Consider the following 18,896-nt stretch of genomic DNA (forward strand, 5'->3'; position numbering starts at 1 on the left):
CAGACTGGTGACTGAGCTAGGAAAGCAGCCTCTGATTGGCTCGGCTTCCCTGCTTCAGTCAGCTGAAGAGCGTTCCCTCAGAGAGAGGAGGGCGCCTCGGAGCACCCTAGCCAGCAGAGAGCTGCTTCCTGTTTCGCCTGTGTTGTTAGTTCCACAATAAACACTTATCAATATCCAAAAGGCTGAGTGGAATGTTTGGAAAGGCAGACTATTTGAATACTCTAAACACAACTGCTCATCTTCTTAATTAAATTTACCACTGGAGGGGGGAGCAAAGGAGCTATTTTATTTCCAGAGAATATCATATAAAGACAGGCGAATAGATCCTAATCTCCACCCAACATCTGTACTTAACAGATGCAATTTAAGTCAAAAAGACAACAAGTCATGTAAGTCGGGGAAAGTCCAAGGTGAAAGGAAAATGGATAGAATAAACAGATGGTAAGATTTGTTGAGAGAATTTCTATAGTAAAAGTTTTCAATGTTCTCGCTGAAGTCTCTCTGCCTCACTGACAAGAAAATACTTCTCTGTCTCAAGTGGTGAATTTTCAAAAACCTCTCAACTTTTAAATGCAAAATTTTTAATGTCTCTTTAGATTAATTTTTTTAACCTCCATTAAGCAACAGTCAGTGTTCTTGGTTAAGTCCTGTTATCTCCTTTCCCATGTATAAATCTGTAAAATTCCTAAATCAGCATTGATCTTTCCCCCAAAACTCAAGCAGAAAAGTCCCCTGCTGCCACCACACTATGTCCTAGCCTCAGTCCACTGCTGAGCTGACCCAGGACAGGTCCCAGTCTGACATGGAGCGTCCCTATATTCTTGGAGCTTTTTGGTCAACCAACAAGGTGTTGCAACTTTGAAACAGGAGAGCTCTAGAACCCACTATAAAAGAAACCAGCTACATTTGTGGAAAAAAGACATTGGTGAGGAGCAAAGAATATAATCCAGAGAAGCCACAAAACTCACTGGGGTAAGCAATGACCCAGAAACTCAGGATCTGGTCCAGTGTCAGCTTTCCCTCTAATTGGCCAGATGACTCTGGCCCAGTCAGTTACCCTTTCAACAGGCGTTAGTTGCTTCACCTGCTAAACTGAGGCAAGAAAGAACTCTGCAAATCCAAAATGTAACATAAACACTTATTATTGACAGCCCTGCTTTGTCAGCTGGAAGACATTGGCTGCTGTTCATGGGAGCTCAGCACTGGAGTAACTAACTGGCCCCGGACCTAGGAAATAAGGCCTGTCCTTCTAGCCAGTGTCTCTGAAAAGTGTAACTCTCAAAGAAGCAAACCAGAGTTACAAAAAGTAATAAAAGAGAGATAGCTGCTGAGCAGGACACAGTTCTTCTAGGTCATTCATGTCTTTCAACCACAGTTGCATAGCCTGAAGCGGCATCAATAGTCACCTTCAAATGTAAAAGATGGCAAAGGGGCAGGCACGGTGCCTATAATCCCAGCACTTTGGGAGACCAAGGCAGTAAGCGCACTTAAGACCAACCTGAGCAACACAGCAAGACTCATCTCTATAAAAAATTAAAAAATTAGCAGGGCATGGTGGCACATGCCTGGAGTCCCAGCTACTTGGGAGGCTGAGGCAGGAGGATTGCCTGTGCCCAAGAGTTTGAGGCACTATAACACAGTGCACTCCAGTCTGGGTGACAGAACAAGGCTCTGTCTCTTTAAAAAAAGAAAAAAGGTGATAAGGGACTCAGCTGTCCTTCAGAACCTCAAATGACATCCTGTATGACTCTAGACTGAGGGAGGATGGCAGCAGAGGATGAGTACAATGAACAGGATTCCATAAGAAAGAAACCCAGTGCTTGGTCTACCCAGTGACTACTGTGTGTTGGAGCAAGTCACTGTCCCGGTGGCACTTCACTCTCCTCCCCACCCCATACAGCAAGGAGACTGGATGAAAGGATTGGTAAGTCCAAATTCAGGTACCACATTCTGTTATATTAATCAACTCTCTCTACAGTCATACAATATTTTATCCAGTATTTACAAAATAAATTGAGACAAAAGTTCTTTTTTTTTTTGGTAGAGACAGAGTATCACTTATTGCCCTGGGTAGAGTGCCGTGGCATCACACAGCTCACAGCAACCTCCAACTCCTGGACTTAGGCGATTCTCTTGCTTCAGCCTCCAGAGTAGCTGGGAATACAGGTGCCCGCCACAACACCCAGCTATTTTTTTATTGCAGTTTGGCCGGGGCCGGGTTTGAACCTGCCACCCTCAGTATATGGGGCCGGCACCCCACCCACTGAGCCACAGGTGCTGCCCAACAAAAGTGTCTTTTTCCTCCTTAAATTCTCCGATTGTTTCCTTACTTTGTACCGTATCGATTGAGAGTATACATATTTCCTGATTGTCTTAAGATGGGAATCTAAATTAAGGGGGGAAGATGGAAAAAGAGGCAATCCATTTCACAATTCACCAAGATGCAAGAAACTATTCCCTGCTGGGAAACCTGCGCAAAGCTGAAGTCCTCTCCTGTGTGTGGCTGCCATGAGTACTCCCTACAGCCAATCCAATGAGAGGGTCTAGGAAGTTCCGAAGGGCACAGGCTCAATTTGAGATACACCAAGGCACACAGTAAGCAAGTCTGACTCTGGGTGGGATGGCAGGAGGGAGGCCGATGGACCAAGCAGGGCAGCTGTGCTTACTCTGTGCAAACCCCCACCCAGTCCTCAAGGACTCAGAACAGACGTGAAGCAGAGCCAGCCCAGCTCTGCCTGCTTCCCAAGAATTAGAAAAATACTGGATTCAGAATCATGAACTGTTAGAGGTGTTGGGTGACCCCAGAAGTCACCTAATCTAGCCCTTTTAGTACCCAGAAAGGTTAAATTACTCTGTCCAAAGCCACATGTTCTACATTTCAATGTTCCTTCCATCTCCCTTCTAGATGGAATGTTCAAGGTAAGGTATGAGGAACAGTGGGAATGTTCCCAAGAGGGATTTGGTGGAATAGTGAGAGATCATTTTGGTGGAAAAAACCCTATTCTTTTCTACTCCTTCCATCTTACAAATTGTCTAATCAAAAATCATTTGGTCACCCACAGCTGATAACTAAAAATCAAATAATAGATTGGGGAGTGTGCCCTGAGGGTCCAGATCCACCCAGAATAAGCCTCATACCTGTGAGTCACCCTAAGGTTTTGACCCAAACCTTGGGCTGATTCCAAAGTTCCAGAGGAACCCCAGTGAAAGACTCAGCACTGGACATCCTCAGAGGAATTTTGAGGAGTTCCAGAAAAGTGAACTCTAGAAGGATCTTGAAACTGACCATTTCTGTCCCAAGATTGTCTTAACTGAGGCTGGGCTGAGAAGTGGTAAGAGGTCACTGGGGGCTTTCCCGGCCTGTTTCAGACCACCTCAATCCCCGGATTTTCATGAAAGGGTCTAGGGATTCTAGCAGGTTCAATTTCCAAGGGCCAAATTTCAAGGGTATCCTAATTCACTGAAGCAAGAGGTGAAAAGACCCCAAGAGACTGGCACTCTGGATTTTGACCTTAAGAGTTCTCCAGTCAAGTGCTGGGCTGAGAGGATAAAAGAGAAACCACCCTCTTCCCTGGTCTACATCTCCCACCTGAGACTGAAGAAAATAAGTCTGAAAACCTGTGCCTCCTCTGGCCTTGGTGTTTCCCAGTAAGCCACCTAACTCCCATCACTACCCAGCCTCCAAACCCTCACAGCATTCAGGAGACCTCACTAATTCTCAGGTTTCCCTGCTGAATGTGTTTCTTTCAGGTCATCTCTCACTATGATCAACAGCTCAAACTCAAAAGACCCTATGAAAAGGCACTGCCTGTATGATTCCACATCTATAAATCCCATGTAATTTGTGGTGGGGAAGCGGTTCTCACAGCTTGACAAACGCCTCAGCTGAGCTCTAGTCAATGGAGTAAACGGTGTGGCCCTCATCTAGTCAGGAAAGCTCTCTCTGTACCGCAGGAGACATTACTTTCTGTATATTCTTGTGGGCTTCAAACGTAGGAAAGTGACTTACCTAGGGCTATATATACCCAGTACAGCAAACCCATGGAATTGACAGTAGAGGATAAAGTACAAGCATTTCTGTTTTACATGTATTTGGAAAGGGACAAGAGGGAGAGAAAAGCCAAGAGCGAGGTGTTTAGCTATGACCTTTAGATAGCCAGGATCAAGCCAACTGGTACAGATTGAGAAGCAAAAGGAAAGTCTGCTATCTAGTTTTCCACTTAGATTTCTCTAGAATTTAACTTTCCTATGCCAATGTAGTTATGTGCTCTACAGCGGGACTCTGAGACATCAGGGAAGAGGCAAAGGAACACTGCTTGGACCCAGCAAAGACCAGCCCTCTTGCCGTTTCTATGGACTAGAACACAAGCCCAAAGTCTTTGCCAGTTTAGATTTGGGAATTATTTTGCTCTTTTTTTTAATTGAAATTATACTAAGTGACTGGCTCGGCGCCTGCAGCACAGTGATTACAGCGCCAGCCACATGCACCAAGGGTGGCGGGTTCGAGCCCAGCCCAGGCCAGCTAAACAACAATGACAACTGCAACAAAAAAATAGCTGGGCGTTGTGGCAGGCGCCTATAGTCCCAGCTACTTGGAAGGCTGAGACAAGAGAATCTCTTAAGCCCAAGAGTTTAAGGTTACTGCGAGCTGTGACGCCATGGCACTCTACCAAGGGTGACATAATGAGACTGTCTCAAAAAAGAAAAGAAAGAAAGAAAGAAAATAAAATACATTAAGTGACCACAATTTGCGAGATGATCTTTTCCTCTTCTGTTCTGAAAGTACTGACCCACTTCTTTGCCTCTAGAAATCTGTGTGGCATTACCATCACACCCGTTTCTTCCCTGGTGCTCCTCAGACAGGTAAAGGGACAAGGCAGACAAGGGAATCAAAAACATCAAAACAAAACACCACAGACATTGGATCCTACTTCTAGTATAGTCCTCTGGAACAGTCTTCTGAGTCTGAATTTAGACCTCACACCCCAGGCAGGCATGTCCTTTTGGCCTCACATGTACCAAGGCAATAATAACAGTTCCAAAACTCATGAGTAGGACCAGGTGTGGTGGCTCACACCTGTAATCCTACCACTCAGGGAGGCCAAGGCAGGTGGATCACTTGAGCTTGAGTTTGAGACCAGGTTGAGCAAGACCCCATCTCTACTAAAACTAGAAAAATTAGCTGGGCATCATGGCAGGTACCTGTAATCCCAGCTACTTAGGAGGCTAAGACAGGAGGATCACTTGAGTCTAAGAGACTGAGGTTGCTATGAGCAGTGATGACGCCATGGCACTTTACCCAGGGTGACAGAGTGAGACTCTGTCTCAGGAGAAAAAAAAAAAAAAAACTGATGAGTTAACATAAGAAAGGCACAAAGGAAACAGAACAAAAGAATTGGCCTTTTTCATTTTTTTAAGGGAAGTAGTAAGGAACCAGGGCTGCTGCCTACATAACGCAGCCCCAAGGCTCCCACGTACCATTTGTCATCCCTGACATGGGGATGCTACAGAGCGGGGTGCCTGCATGTACCAGCTGTGCCACTTCCCAGCTGAGCAGCACTTGCCACAGCTACTGTGCCTTTCTATGCCTCCAGATCCTCGTTCATAAAATGAGAATTCTACCAAGATTACTGTGCAGATGAAAATCCTTGGTATAAGAAAATACTCAGAAGGTGCCTGGCACAAACTCCGTGCTCCTCGAGTCTCAGCTGCTGTGGTGCTTCTTATTTGCTCTCAGCCTGGGTTCTGGCCCAAGCCCCTAGTACCTGTGCCTCTGGGGTGAGATTCCTAACAATCACCCCCGATCCTCTCAATCCCCGCCTGGCTGTCTGGGCACAGTCATCTGAGCTGAGATCACCACCTGCCTCCTGTTGCCGGCTCCTTCCGCTGCCTCCCTGCCATGCCTGGCCGGACCAACCGTAACCCGTGCTACAGCTGGCACTTCCCATCCCACACCTCCCTCCACACATCCCACCAGAGTCTGATCTTTCCTTTGTGCCTGGGTGTACCCAGAGCTCTCCTACCAGCTCCCCAACTGCCTCCAACACCCCCACCGACCAGCCCTCTTGGATAAACCACTGCCCAGAAAACTGTCCTCATGACGATTCTGTAACAAACGCTACTACTGGTTTGTACGGAGAAGGCCTGGAGAGCGAGAATGGGAGAGAGAAACAAAAGACAAAGAGGCAAAGGCAGAGAGCCGTAGAGACTCCCGGAGGAAGAACGACTATATGGACACGCTCCCCTCCTCCCTGTCATTCTTGATGGCTTCAGGGAAAACAAATACTTCATAATTCATAAGCGAGTGAGTGCAGGTAAGGTAAAAAAAAAAAATTCCCGTGGCCTATTCAACTTGCCAGAAAAATGACCGCTCCTTCCTTGTGATTGACATATTACTCAGAAATCTCTTGCTTTCTGAAAGTTCTGTTAAAAAAAAAAAAAAAAGAGCTAATCTCTTGGGAAAAACATGCCATAAAGCCACAATTTTCACTAAAGCTACCCAACTTTATTTTCCACTATTCTCCCAAATGAACCTAGGAGGCTAGCCCAGCTGGCCTCTGTCCCGCTGACTGTATATCATTGAACTAACATTATTATCAATGCTAATTTAACCATCACAGCTTTCCACAGTTGACTGCTCCGCACCACTGCAGAGCATGGACCGCCAAGATCAGCAAGACCCCGTAACCCGGCAGCAGCACGGGAGGCCTTTAGGACAGAAATTGAACCAGGAGATGCTTGCAATCAAAGCTCTTGCATTCTAAGACATTCCAAAGAGAGGAGCAGGAGAGTAATTCGAGTCCTTTATCTGCAAAGCTTCAGCAGGAGTGGGAGGCAGGAAAGGGGGAAGGAAGGGAGCGGTTTCCCTCACAGAGCAGGGAGCAGAAGTGAGTCAGCTGCCAACTTACTACTTGGCCATGGGCAAATCACTTGCCCCAAAGGTGGGACTCCTTCAATTCCATGATTCCAAGTTTGCTACAAAGAGTAAACATTTTCGCTTAGTTATTTTTCCTTTAATGTAAAATTCGTGAAATTTTATTATCTGTGTTGTTACCACCTTTAAAGTTAAAAATGTATGCTTTTCCCTCCCAGGAGGAGTTTTTCGCTTTTTCTTTTCTTACTAACACAGTTATTAAGAAGCATCCATAAGTGCATATTGAGTTTTTGATATTGCCTCTAAACAAAAGTCACACCTAAAATCCTACTCTTCTGGGATGACGAGAGGGGAGGATCACTTGAGGCCGGGAGTTCAAGTCAGCCGGAGCTAGAGTAAGATTCCATCTCTGCAAAAAATAGAAAATTAGTGAAGCGTGGTGGTACATGCCTATAGTCCCAGACCTCAGGAAAGTGAGGCAGAAAGATAGCTTGAGCCCAGGAATTTGAGGTTGCTGTGAGCTATGACACCACCATTGAACTCTAGTCAAGGTAAGCAGGACTCTGCCTCCAAAAAAAAAAAAAAAAAAAACAGCAAGAAAGTCAGATCATACTGCTCCTATTCAAAATCTTTCAATGGTTTCCCACTGCTCTTAGGATAAAAACTTGAATCCTTAACATGGTCCAGCACAGCCCTGCATTTCTCTCCTCATATCCCTCATTCCGCACACATCGCCCTTTCACTCTCTCGGCTGGCCTCCTTGGACACACCACACACCTCCCCACCACATTCCCCCTGAGCATGCATTTGTGCCATGGATGAATTGGTATCTGCCTCTATAAGTTCTTTGGGAAGAGAGACCAGGTAGGCGTTCACTCACCATTACATTCCCACTGCCCAGCACAGTGCCTTACACAGAGACTGTCCATAAATACATGAATAATGCATGACAGCCCTGAACTCCTCAGCTAATTCCATGCTCTGGTTGCCAAAACAGTGCTGCAACTAAGAAAAAAAGTGAAACATGGGCATGTTTTAGAGCTAAGAAAACCTACAACATAAGCATCCCTAGAGAGTCCCCACCAAATTATCTTCGTGCCCTGACCTCACAGTGGCCTTCTCAGATTCAGATTCTTAGAAATTAAATAATTTAGGTGTGACATAGAGGAGCTGTTTTCGAGACTGTTTTATTCCAAAGAAAACATAACTTACAATGTGTTCATGGAAAGTTTTGTTTTGGGGGTGATGAAGAAAAGACCCCATGATCTTCCACTTCTTCGTGCTTCAGACAAGGTGTCCACTCTGTCTTGGAGACCACCTCCACTGCGCCCTGCCTCACCTCCACCTTTTCTATTTGGTGAATTTATTCCTTATTTAAGGGCAAATGTAAATGTCACTAACTTCTCCAGCTCCCTCAGGCATTATTTGGACAGTCCTTCTTCTATGCCCCAGTAACACTCTCTCCCCCTTACCTCTACGGGCAGGCTCTCTGCACAATAGTGTAATTCTTCCACTAAAAGAGAAAGAGCAGGAAACATGTCTTCTCTGCTTTATACCCACATGCTTCATTCCCCAGAACAGCGGTTCTCAACCTGTGGGTCGCGACCCCTTTGGGGGTCCAACGAACCTTTCACAGGGGTCACCTAAGACCATCCTGCATATCAGATATTTACATTACAATTCATAACAATAGCAAAATTACAGTTATGAAGTAGCAACAAAAATAATTTTATGGTTGGAGGTTACCACAACATTAGGAACTGTATTAAAGGGTCACAGCATTAGGAAGGTTGAGAACCACTGCCCTATAAGATCCTCAATAAATATTGTTTGGAAACAATGGAAAGCAAACATGGAAAGAAAGCTCTTGTGGTGAGCTCTGATGTCTCTGCCTCCATCATAATCCATGCAGCCCAGTCCAGTAGCTATTTAAGGCCTGCAGAGTGAGTCAAGAGAGAAGAGAATGAGCAAGGAAGTTGTGAGGTCCTTTTTTAGGGCTGCTGTGGATTTAGAAAACAAACCACAAAATGGAAAGAGGCATCAGGAACTCAGGTCTGAGCTCACTCACGTGAGCGGTGGCAGTTCCTCTTGGGTGAAATCTACGGGCAAAGGCATCTGGTGGATGGCACTAGTAAGGTCTTTGGATATTTCCCAAAACCTTGTTGCCTCAGAACATATTTTCGAAGAAACCCCTATTTTCCTTTAGAAAAGAGTGCCAGAGCATGTAATTTCTCAAAGGCGGGAACTAAATCTTACTCATTTTGTTAATATACTCTTCTCAGATGCAGTGCCTAGTACAATCACTGGAAAATAGTTGAAGATCAGTAACTACACTGGAAAACGTCAACTAAGCTGTATAATATAGAGGACCTCCACAAGAGAACATAGCACTGAGGGGACCCTGCATCCCAGGTTCTATCAGATCACATCAGAATCCCACCAAGGGAGTAGGAACATCTGGCTCACTCCAAAATACTGAGCTTAATGTAGCAATACTCATCCTTCCAAAAGATCTAAAGCTTTTTTTTTTTTTGGTTTTGTTCTTTTTTGGGGGGGGGAGTCATTGAGGGTACAAAGAATTAGGTTACACTAATTGCATTAGTTAAATAAAGTCCCACTTATACTGTGCCCCACCCCCAAGACATGTGCCATACACTCTGACCCCCATATCTCCCTCCTTCCTCCCCTCTCCTGGCTATCTTGTTCCCCTACCCCCACCCCCCATCATGTATTAGGTCATCTACAGCCTTCATATTAGAATTGAGTACATTGGGTTCTTGTTTCTCTGCTTTTTTCTTTTTTTTTTTGCATTTTTTGGCTGGGGCCGGATTTGAACCCACCACCTCGGGTATATGGGGCCAGTACCCTACTCCTTTGAGCCACAGGCACTGCCCTCTGTTCTTGCGATGCTTTACTAAGAAGAATGTGATGCTTTACTAAGAAGAATGTGTTCCGTCTCCAGCCAAGTTAATACAAAAGATGTAAAGTCTCCATTTTTTTAGTGGCTAATAGTATTCCATGGTATACATATACCACAGCTTGTTAATCCATTCCTGGGTTGGTGGGCACTTAGGTTGTTTCCACATTTTGGTGTTTGTCAATTGAGCTGCAATAAACAGTTTAATACAAGTGTCCTTAAGATAAAAGGAGTTTTTTTTCTTCTGGGATTGCAGGATCAAATGGGAGGTCTAATTTGAGTTCTCTGAGGATTCTCCATGCTTCCTTCCAAAAAGGCTATATCAGTTTGCAGTCCCATCAGCAGTGTAAAAGTGTTCCATTCTTTCCACATCCACACCAACATCTGCAGCTTTGAGACTTTGTGATGTGGGCCATTCTCACTGAGGTTAGGTGATATCTCAGGGTAGTTTTGATCTGCATTTCTCTGATAATTAGGAATGATGAGCATTTTTTCATGTTTGTAAACCATTCATCTGTCTTCTTTAGAGAAGGTTCTATTCATGTCTCTTGCCCAGTGAAATGTTGTTGGGTCTTTCTTTGTTGATCAATTTTAGTTCTCTGTAGATCCTAGTTATCAAGCTTTTGTCTGACTCATGATATGCAAATACCTTTTCCCATTCAAAAGTTGTCTATTCGCTTTGGTTGTTTTTTCTTTATCTGTACAGAAGCTTTTCAGTTTAATTAAGTCCCATTTGTTTATTTTTGTTGTTGCAATTGCCACAGAAGACTTCTTCATAAAATCTTTCCCCAGGCTGATCTTCAAGTGTTTTCCCCACACTTTCTTCAAAGATTTTTATTGTTTCATGCCTTAGGTTTAAATCTTTAATCCATCTTGAATCAATTTTTTTAAGTGGTGAGAAGTCCAGGTCCAGTCTCAGTCTTTTACATGTTGTTGTCAGTTCTCCCAGCATCATTTATTGAATAGGGATTCTTTTCCCCTGTGTATGTTCTTGTTTGGTTTATCAAATGTCAAATGGCTGTAAATAATAGTTTCATCTCATGATTTTCTATTCAGTTCCAAATGTCAATGTCTCTAATTTTTGGGCAAATACTGTGCTGTTTTGATCACTATAACCTTGTAGCATAGCCTAAAGTCTGGTATGGTGATAGCCTCAGCGTTGTTTTTATTACTAAGAATTGCCTTAGCTATATGGGGTTTCTTCTCATTCCATAGAAAATGAAGAAGTATTTTTTTCAAATCTTGAAAGTGTGATGATGCCATTTTAATTCAATTGCATTGAATCTGTAGATTGCTTTGGAAAGTATAGACATTTTGACAATGTTGATTCTCCCCAGCCATAAGCATTCTATGTTCTTCTATTTGTTAGTATCTTCTGCTATTTCTTTTCTTAGGGTTTCATAATTTTCTTTGTAGAGATTTTTATTAAGCTACTGTGAAAGGAATTATGTCCTTGATTAGCTTCACATCTTGGCTTTTATCGGCATATACAAAGGCTACTGATTTGTGGACATTGATTTCACATCCTGAGACCTTACTATATTTTTTGATCATTTCCAGGAGGCATGTGGTTGAGTCTTTGGGGTCCTCTAAGTATAAGATCATATTGTCAGCAAAGAATGAGAGTTTGACCTCTTCTACCCCCATATGGATGCCCTTTATTTCCTTCTCTTACCTGACTGTATTGGCAAAAACTTCCAGCACAACGTTGAATAGTAGTGGTGATAGAGAACAACCCTGTCTGGTTCCAGTTCCAAGTGGAAAAGCTTTCAGTTTTACTCCATTCAGTATAATATTAGCTGTGGGTTTGTCATAGATGGCTTCCATCAGTTTAAGAAATGTGCCACCTGGAGGCGGAGCAAGATGGCAGCCGAGTAACAGCTTCCTTGAATCTGGGCACCGTGAGTCTGGGGAGATAGGACTCCAGGCATCTCTGGCTGGTGGGATCTGCCTATCATCACCCCTGAGAGGATACAGGGAGTCAGAGAGAGACTTCTGGACCCCAAGAGGAGGACTAAAACAGTGGAAAACCGGCAAGTGGTCGCGTGTGTTCAATCCATCTAAACCCGCCCACAACTGTAAGTTCAGTAGCAGCGAGACTGCAAAAAAGAAAGGCCTTACCTGTGAACTGTTTTGGTGTCTTTGGACTTGGCACTCAGCTGAACTGCCTTGGGGAGAGCCTGAGCGGGAGTGCGGAGAACTCTGGCCTTTGTCTAGGGCCCCAGTCTGAGCCGCTGAGCCAGACGGAGCTAATAGTGTTTGGCTCTGGGTCACAGGCAGACATTGTGAGCGATCTGCCCCGGCAAGCTCCGCCCTCAGGGTCGTAGAGCTGGAATTGGGTGGGAAATGGTAACCCAGCGACCAAGTAGCCTAAGGGCGGGGTCTGAGCCGCCTTGCAGCCCTAACCCTCGGGGGCAGAGGGAGACCAGTTTTGGCACACAGGGTAAGTGGATAGCCACTTCAGCAGTGATTCCAGCGACAAGCACTTCCCTGGGAAAGCTTCTGCTCAGCAAGTGAACAAGCACAAAGTGCCTTTTAAGTGGGCTGAAGAGAGATTTAGGGTGTCCACCTGATGGGGTTTGAGAAACTAGCAGCCTCCAGTCGTATCAGAACTGTGATTAACATCTCATACCCCAGAAGACCACGTGTTGCCCCGACAATATTCAATAACATATACATACTGCTTTGTTTTTGGTTGTGGTTTTTTTTTTTTTTTTGGTTTGGTTGTTTTTTTTGTTTATTTTGATGTTGTTGATTGTTGTTTTGTTTTTTAAGTTCAACCTTTTCCATATAGATCCTTTTTCTTTCTCAATTTTTCTAGTTTAATTATAATTTCCCATTGCTGCCTATTTCAATAATTAGAACTTCATTTTTGTTAGTGTTTCTACCACTATTATTTGGATTTTCCAGCCAATTTTATCCCGTAAAGTTTTCTGTTTGCTTGTGTTGGTTTGATTTATAGCATTTTTGTCTTTCCTCTCTACTTGGTGGAGGTGGGGTACTGTGTCTGATCAGGTTAGCAAAGAGCTGCTGACCTCAAGGGAACCACCCAACTGGGCACCCCCAGAAGGTGGTTTTTTTCTTTAAGGTTGTATCAAAGTACCCTACTGTACACCTATATTGCTCTGTCTCTCTCCTTCTGTGCCTATCTTCTTTTTGTCAATATTCCTTTTACCCACCCCCTCTCCTTTCTCTATTTTTCTTTGTTTTTCTTATCACTCGGTCCTCCTTTCTTTCATCCCTTTTTTGCGCTTCAACCTTCTCACCCTTCTGGTCCTGTAACCCTTAGTCCACAGGCATGAGAACTTAAAGAGCAAGAGGAAGTGAAAGGAAAATTAGGGCAAGGAAACAGATAAAAGAAATCACTCATGAGGAAGAATCAGCAGAAAACTCCAGGCAACATGAAGAACCAGTCCAGAACAACCCCACCAAGGGACCATGAGGTAGCTACTGCAGAGGATTCCACCTATACAGAAATGTTAGGAATGACAGAAAGGGAATTTAGAATACACATCTTGAAAACAATGAAAGAAATGATGGAAACAATGAAGGAAACTGCTAATAAAGTGGAAAATAACCAAAAGGAAATTCAAAAACAGAATCAAATAAGAGATGAACGATACGAAGAATATAAAAAGGATATAGCAGAGCTGAAGGAAATGAAACAGTCAATCAGGGAACTTAAAGATGCAATGGAAAGTATCAGCAACAGGTTAGACCATGCAGAAGAAAGAATTTCAGAGGTAGAAGACAAAGTTTTTGAGATAACTCAGATTGTAAAAGAGGTAGAAAGAAGAGAGAGAAAGCAGAACGTTCACTGTCAGAATTAGGGGACTTTATGAAGCGTTCCAACATACGAGTTATAGGAATTCCAGAAGGGGAAGAAGAATGCCCCAGAGGAATGGAAGCCATACTAGAGAATATTATAAAAGAAAATTTCCCAACTATCACCAAAGATTCTGACACACTGCTTTCAGAGGGATATCGGACCCCAGGTCGCCTCAACTCTAACCGAGCTTCTCCAACACACATTGTGATGAACCTGTCCAAAGTCAAGACAAAAGAAAAGATTCTGCAAGCTGCCAGGAGTAAGCGCCAGTTGACCTACATGGGCAAATCCATCAGAGTGACCGCAGACTTCTCTAATGAAACTTTCCAAGCAAGAAGACAATGGTCATCTACCTTTAATCTACTTAAAAAGAACAATTTCCAGCCCAGAATTCTGTACCCTGCTAAGCTAAGCTTCAAAATTGACGGAGAAATCAAATCATTTACGGATATACAAACATTGAGGAAATTCGCCACAACAAGACCAGCTCTACAGGAAGTACTTCAACCTGTTCTGCACACTGACCACCACAATGGATCAGCAGCAAAGTAAGAACTCAGAAATTAAAGGACAGAACCTAACCTCTACACTGATGCAAAAGATAAAACTAAGCAATGGACTCTCACAAAATAAGACGAATAGAATACTACCACACTTATCAATTATCTCAATAAATGTTAATGGCTTGAATTCCCCACTGAAGAGACATAGATTCGTTGACGGGATTAAAAAACACAAGCCATCCATTTGCTGTCTGCAAGAAACACACCTGGCTTCAAAGGACAAATTAAAGCTCCGAGTCAAGGGTTGGAAGACAATTTTTCAGGCAAATGGAATTCAGAAGAAAAGAGGAGTTGCAATCTTATTTTCAGATACATGTGGATTTAAAGCAACTAAAGTCAAAAAAGACAAAGATGGTCACTTTATATTGGTCAAGGGAAAAATACAACAAGAAGACATTTCAATTCTAAATATCTATGCACCCAATTTAAATGCTCCTAGATTCTTGAAACAGACCTTACTCAGTCTGAGCAATATGATATCTGATAACACCATAATAACAGGGGACCTTAACACTCCTCTTACAGAGCAGGACAGATCCTCTAAACAGAAATTAAACAAGGATATAAGAGATTTAAATGAGACCCTAGAACAACTGTGCTTCATAGACGCATATAGAACACTCCATCCCAGGCGGTGCCTGTAGCTCAGTCCGTAAGGCGCCGGCCCCATATACCGAGGGTGGCGGGTTCAAACCCAGCCCCAGCCAAACTGCAACCAAAAAATAGCCGGGCGTTGTGGCGGGTGCCTGTAGTCCCAGCTACTCGGGAGGCTGAGGCAAGAGAATCGCTTAAGCCCAGGAGTTGGAGGTTGCTGTGAGCCGTGTGAGGCCACGACACTCTATCAAGAGCCATAAAGTGAGACTCTGTCTCTACCAAAAAAAAAAAAAAAAAGAACACTCCATCCCAAAGATAAAGAATATACATTCTTCTCATCACCCCATGGACCATTCTCCAAAATTGATCATATCCTGGGACACAAAACAAATATCAACAGAATCAAAAGAATTGAAATTTTACCTTGTATCTTCTCAGACCATAAGGCACTAAAGGTGGAACTCAATTCTAACAAAAATGCTCGACCCCACCCAAAGGCATGGAAATTAAACAATCTTCTGTTGAATAACAGATGGGTGCAGGATGAAATAAAACAAGAAATCATTAACTTCCTTGAGCATAACAACAATGAAGACACAAGCTACCAAAACCTGTGGGATACTGCAAAAGCAGTTTTGAGAGGAAAATTCATCGCTTTAGATGCCTACATTTGAAAAACAGAAAGAGAGCACATCAACAGTCTCACAAGAGATCTTATGGAATTGGAAAAAGAAGAACAATCTAAGCCTAAACTCAGTAGAAGAAAAGAAATATCCAAAATCAAATCAGAGATCAATGAAATTGAAAACAAAAGAATCATTCAGAAAATTAATGAAACAAGGAGTTGGTTTTTTGAAAAAATAAATAAAATAGATAAACCACTGGCCAGACTAACGAGGAATAGAAAAGTAAAATCTCTAGTAACCTCAATCAGAAATGATAAAGGGGAAATAACAACTGATGCCACAGAGATACAAGAGATCATCTCTGAATAATACCAGAAACTCTATGCCCAGAAATTTGACAATGTGAAAGAAATGGATCAATATTTGGAATCACACCCTCTCCCTAGACTCAGCCAGGTAGAAATAGAGCTCCTGAACAGACCAATTTCAAGCACTGAGATCAAAGAAACAATAAAAAATCTTCCAACCAAAAAATGTCCTGGTCCAGATGGCTTCACTCCAGAATTCTATCAAACCTTCAAGGAAGAGCTTATTCCTGTACTACAGAAATTATTCCAAAAAATTGAGGAAGAAGGAATCTTCCCCAACACATTCTATGAAGCAAACATCACCCTGATACCAAAACCAGGAAAAGACCCAAACAAAAAGGAGAATTTCAGACCAATCTCACTCATGAATATAGACGCAAAAATTCTCAACAAAATCCTAGCCAATAGATTACAGCTTATCATCAAAAAAGTCATTCATCACGATCAAGTAGGCTTCATCCCAGGGATGCAAGGCTGGTTTAACATACACAAGTCTATAAACGTTATCCACCATATTAACAGAGGCAAAAATAAAGATCACATGATCCTCTCAATAGATGCAGAAAAAGCATTTGATAAAATCCAGCATCCTTTTCTAATTAGAACACTGAAGAGTATAGGCATAGGTGGCACATTTCTAAAACTGATTGAAGCTATCTATGACAAACCCACAGCCAATATTTTACTGAATGGAGTAAAACTGAAAGCTTTTCCTCTTAGAACTGGAACCAGACAAGGTTGTCCTCTGTCACCTTTACTATTCAACGTAGTGCTGGAAGTTCTAGCCAATACAATTAGGCAAGACAAGGAAATAAAGGGAATCCAAATGGGAGCAGAGGAGGTCAAACTCTCCCTCTTTGCTGACGACATGATCTTATACTTAGAGAACCCCAAAGACTCAACCACAAGACTCCTAGAAGTCATCAAAAACTACAGTAATGTTTCAGGATATAAAATCAATGGCCACAAGTCAGTAGCCTTTGTGTACACCAATAACAGTCAAGATGAGAAGCTAATTAAGGACACAACTCCCTTCACCATAGTTTCAAAGAAAATGAAATACCTAGGAGTATACCTAACGAAGGAGGTGAAGGACCTCTATAAAGAAAACTATGAAATCCTCAGAAAGGAAATAGCAGAGGATATTAACAAATGGAAGAACATACCATGTTCATGGATGGGAAGAATCAACATTGTTAAAATGTCTATACTTCCCAAAGCAATCTACCTATTCAATGCCATTCCTATCAAAATACCTACATCGTACTTTCAAGATTTGGAAAAAAAGATTCTGCATTTTGTATGGAACCGGAAAAAAACCCGTATAGCTAAGGCAGTTCTCTGTAACAAAAATAAAGCTGGGGGCATCAGCATACCAGATTTTAGTCTGTACTACAAAGCCATAGTGCTCAAACAGCACGGTACTGGCACAAAAACAGAGACATAGACACTTGGAATCGAATTGAAAACCAAGAAATGAAACTAACATTTTACAACCGCCTAATCTTTGATAAACCAAACAAGAACTTACCTTGGGGGAAAGACTCCCTATTCAATAAATGGTGTTGGGAGAACTGGATGTCTACATGTAAAAGACTGAAACTGGACCCACAACTTTCCCCATTCACAAAAATTGATTCAAGATGGATAAAGGACTTAAATTTAAGGCATGAAACAATAAAAATCCTCCAAGAAAGCATAGGAAAAACACTGGAAGATATTGGCCTGGTGAAAGACTTCATGAAGAAGACTGCCATGGCAATTGCAACAACAACAAAAATAAACAAATGGGACTTCATTAAACTGAAAAGCTTCTGTACAGCTAAGGAGACAATAACCAAAGCAAAGAGACAACCTACACAATGGGAAAGGATATTTGCATATTTTCAATCAGACAAAAGCTTGATAACTAGGATCTATAGAGAACTCAAATTAATCCACATGAAAAAAGCCAACAATCCCTTATATCAATGGGCAAGAGACATGAATAGAACTTTCTCTAAAGACGATAGATGAATGGCTAACAAACACATGAAAAAATGTTCATCATCTCTATATATTAGAGAAATGCAAATCAAAACAACCCTAAGATATCATCTAACCCCAGTGAGAATGGCCCACATCACAAAATCTCAAAACTGCAGATGCTGGCGTGGATGTGGAGAGAAGGGAACACTTTGACACTGCTGGTGGGACTGCAAACTAATACAACCTTTCTGGAAGGAAGTATGGAGAAACCTCAAAGCACTCAAGCTAGACCTCCCATTTGATCCTGCAATCCCATTACTGGGCATCTACCCAGAAGGAAAGAAATCCTTTTATCATAAGGACACTTGTACTAGACTGTTTATTGCAGCTCAATTTACAATCGCCAAAATGTGGAAACAGCCTAAATGCCCACCAACCCAGGAATGGATTAACAAGCTGTGGTATATGTATACCATGGAATACTATTCAGCCATTAAAAAAAATGGAGACTTTACATCCTTCATATTAACCTGGATGGAAGTGGAAGTCATTATTCTTAGTAAAGCATCACAAGAATGGAGAAGCATGAATCCTATGTACTCAATTTTGATATGAGGACAATTAATGACAATTATGGTTATGGGGGGGAAACAGAAAGAGGGAAGGAGGGAGGTGAGTGGGGCCTTGGTGTGTGTTACACTTTATGGGGGCAAGACATGATTGCAAGAGGGACTTTACCTAACAATTGCAATCAGTGTAACCTGGCTTATTGTACCCTCAATGAATCCCCAACAATAAAAAAAAAAAAAAAAAAAAAGGAAAAAAAGGAAATGTGCCACCTATGCCTATATTCTTAAGTGTTCTAATTAGAAAAGGGTGTTGTATTTTATCAAATGCTTTTTCTGCATCTATTGAGAGGATCATATGGTCTTTGTTTTTGCTTCTGTTGATATGGTGAATTATGTTTATAGACTTGCATATGTTAAACCAGGCTTGCATCCCTGGGATGAAACCTACCTGATCATGATGAATAATTTTTTTAAAGTGGAGCTATAATCTATTAGCTAGGATTTTATTGAGCATTTTTGCAACTATATTCATTAGCGAAATTGGTCTGAAGTTCTCCTTTTTAGTAGGGTCTTTTCCTGGTTTTGGTA

General features: G+C 42.4%; 1 protein-coding gene across 2 annotated transcripts in view; it reads right to left on the minus strand.

Moving 5' to 3' along the window:
• The window catches only part of CACNB4 (calcium voltage-gated channel auxiliary subunit beta 4), a 265,202-nt gene that overhangs the window by 126,349 nt on the left and 119,957 nt on the right, over positions 1 to 18,896 (minus strand). The window lies entirely within an intron of this gene.

Source organism: Nycticebus coucang, chromosome 7, assembly GCF_027406575.1.
Source record: "Nycticebus coucang isolate mNycCou1 chromosome 7, mNycCou1.pri, whole genome shotgun sequence".
Classification (NCBI taxonomy): Eukaryota; Metazoa; Chordata; class Mammalia; order Primates; family Lorisidae; genus Nycticebus; species Nycticebus coucang.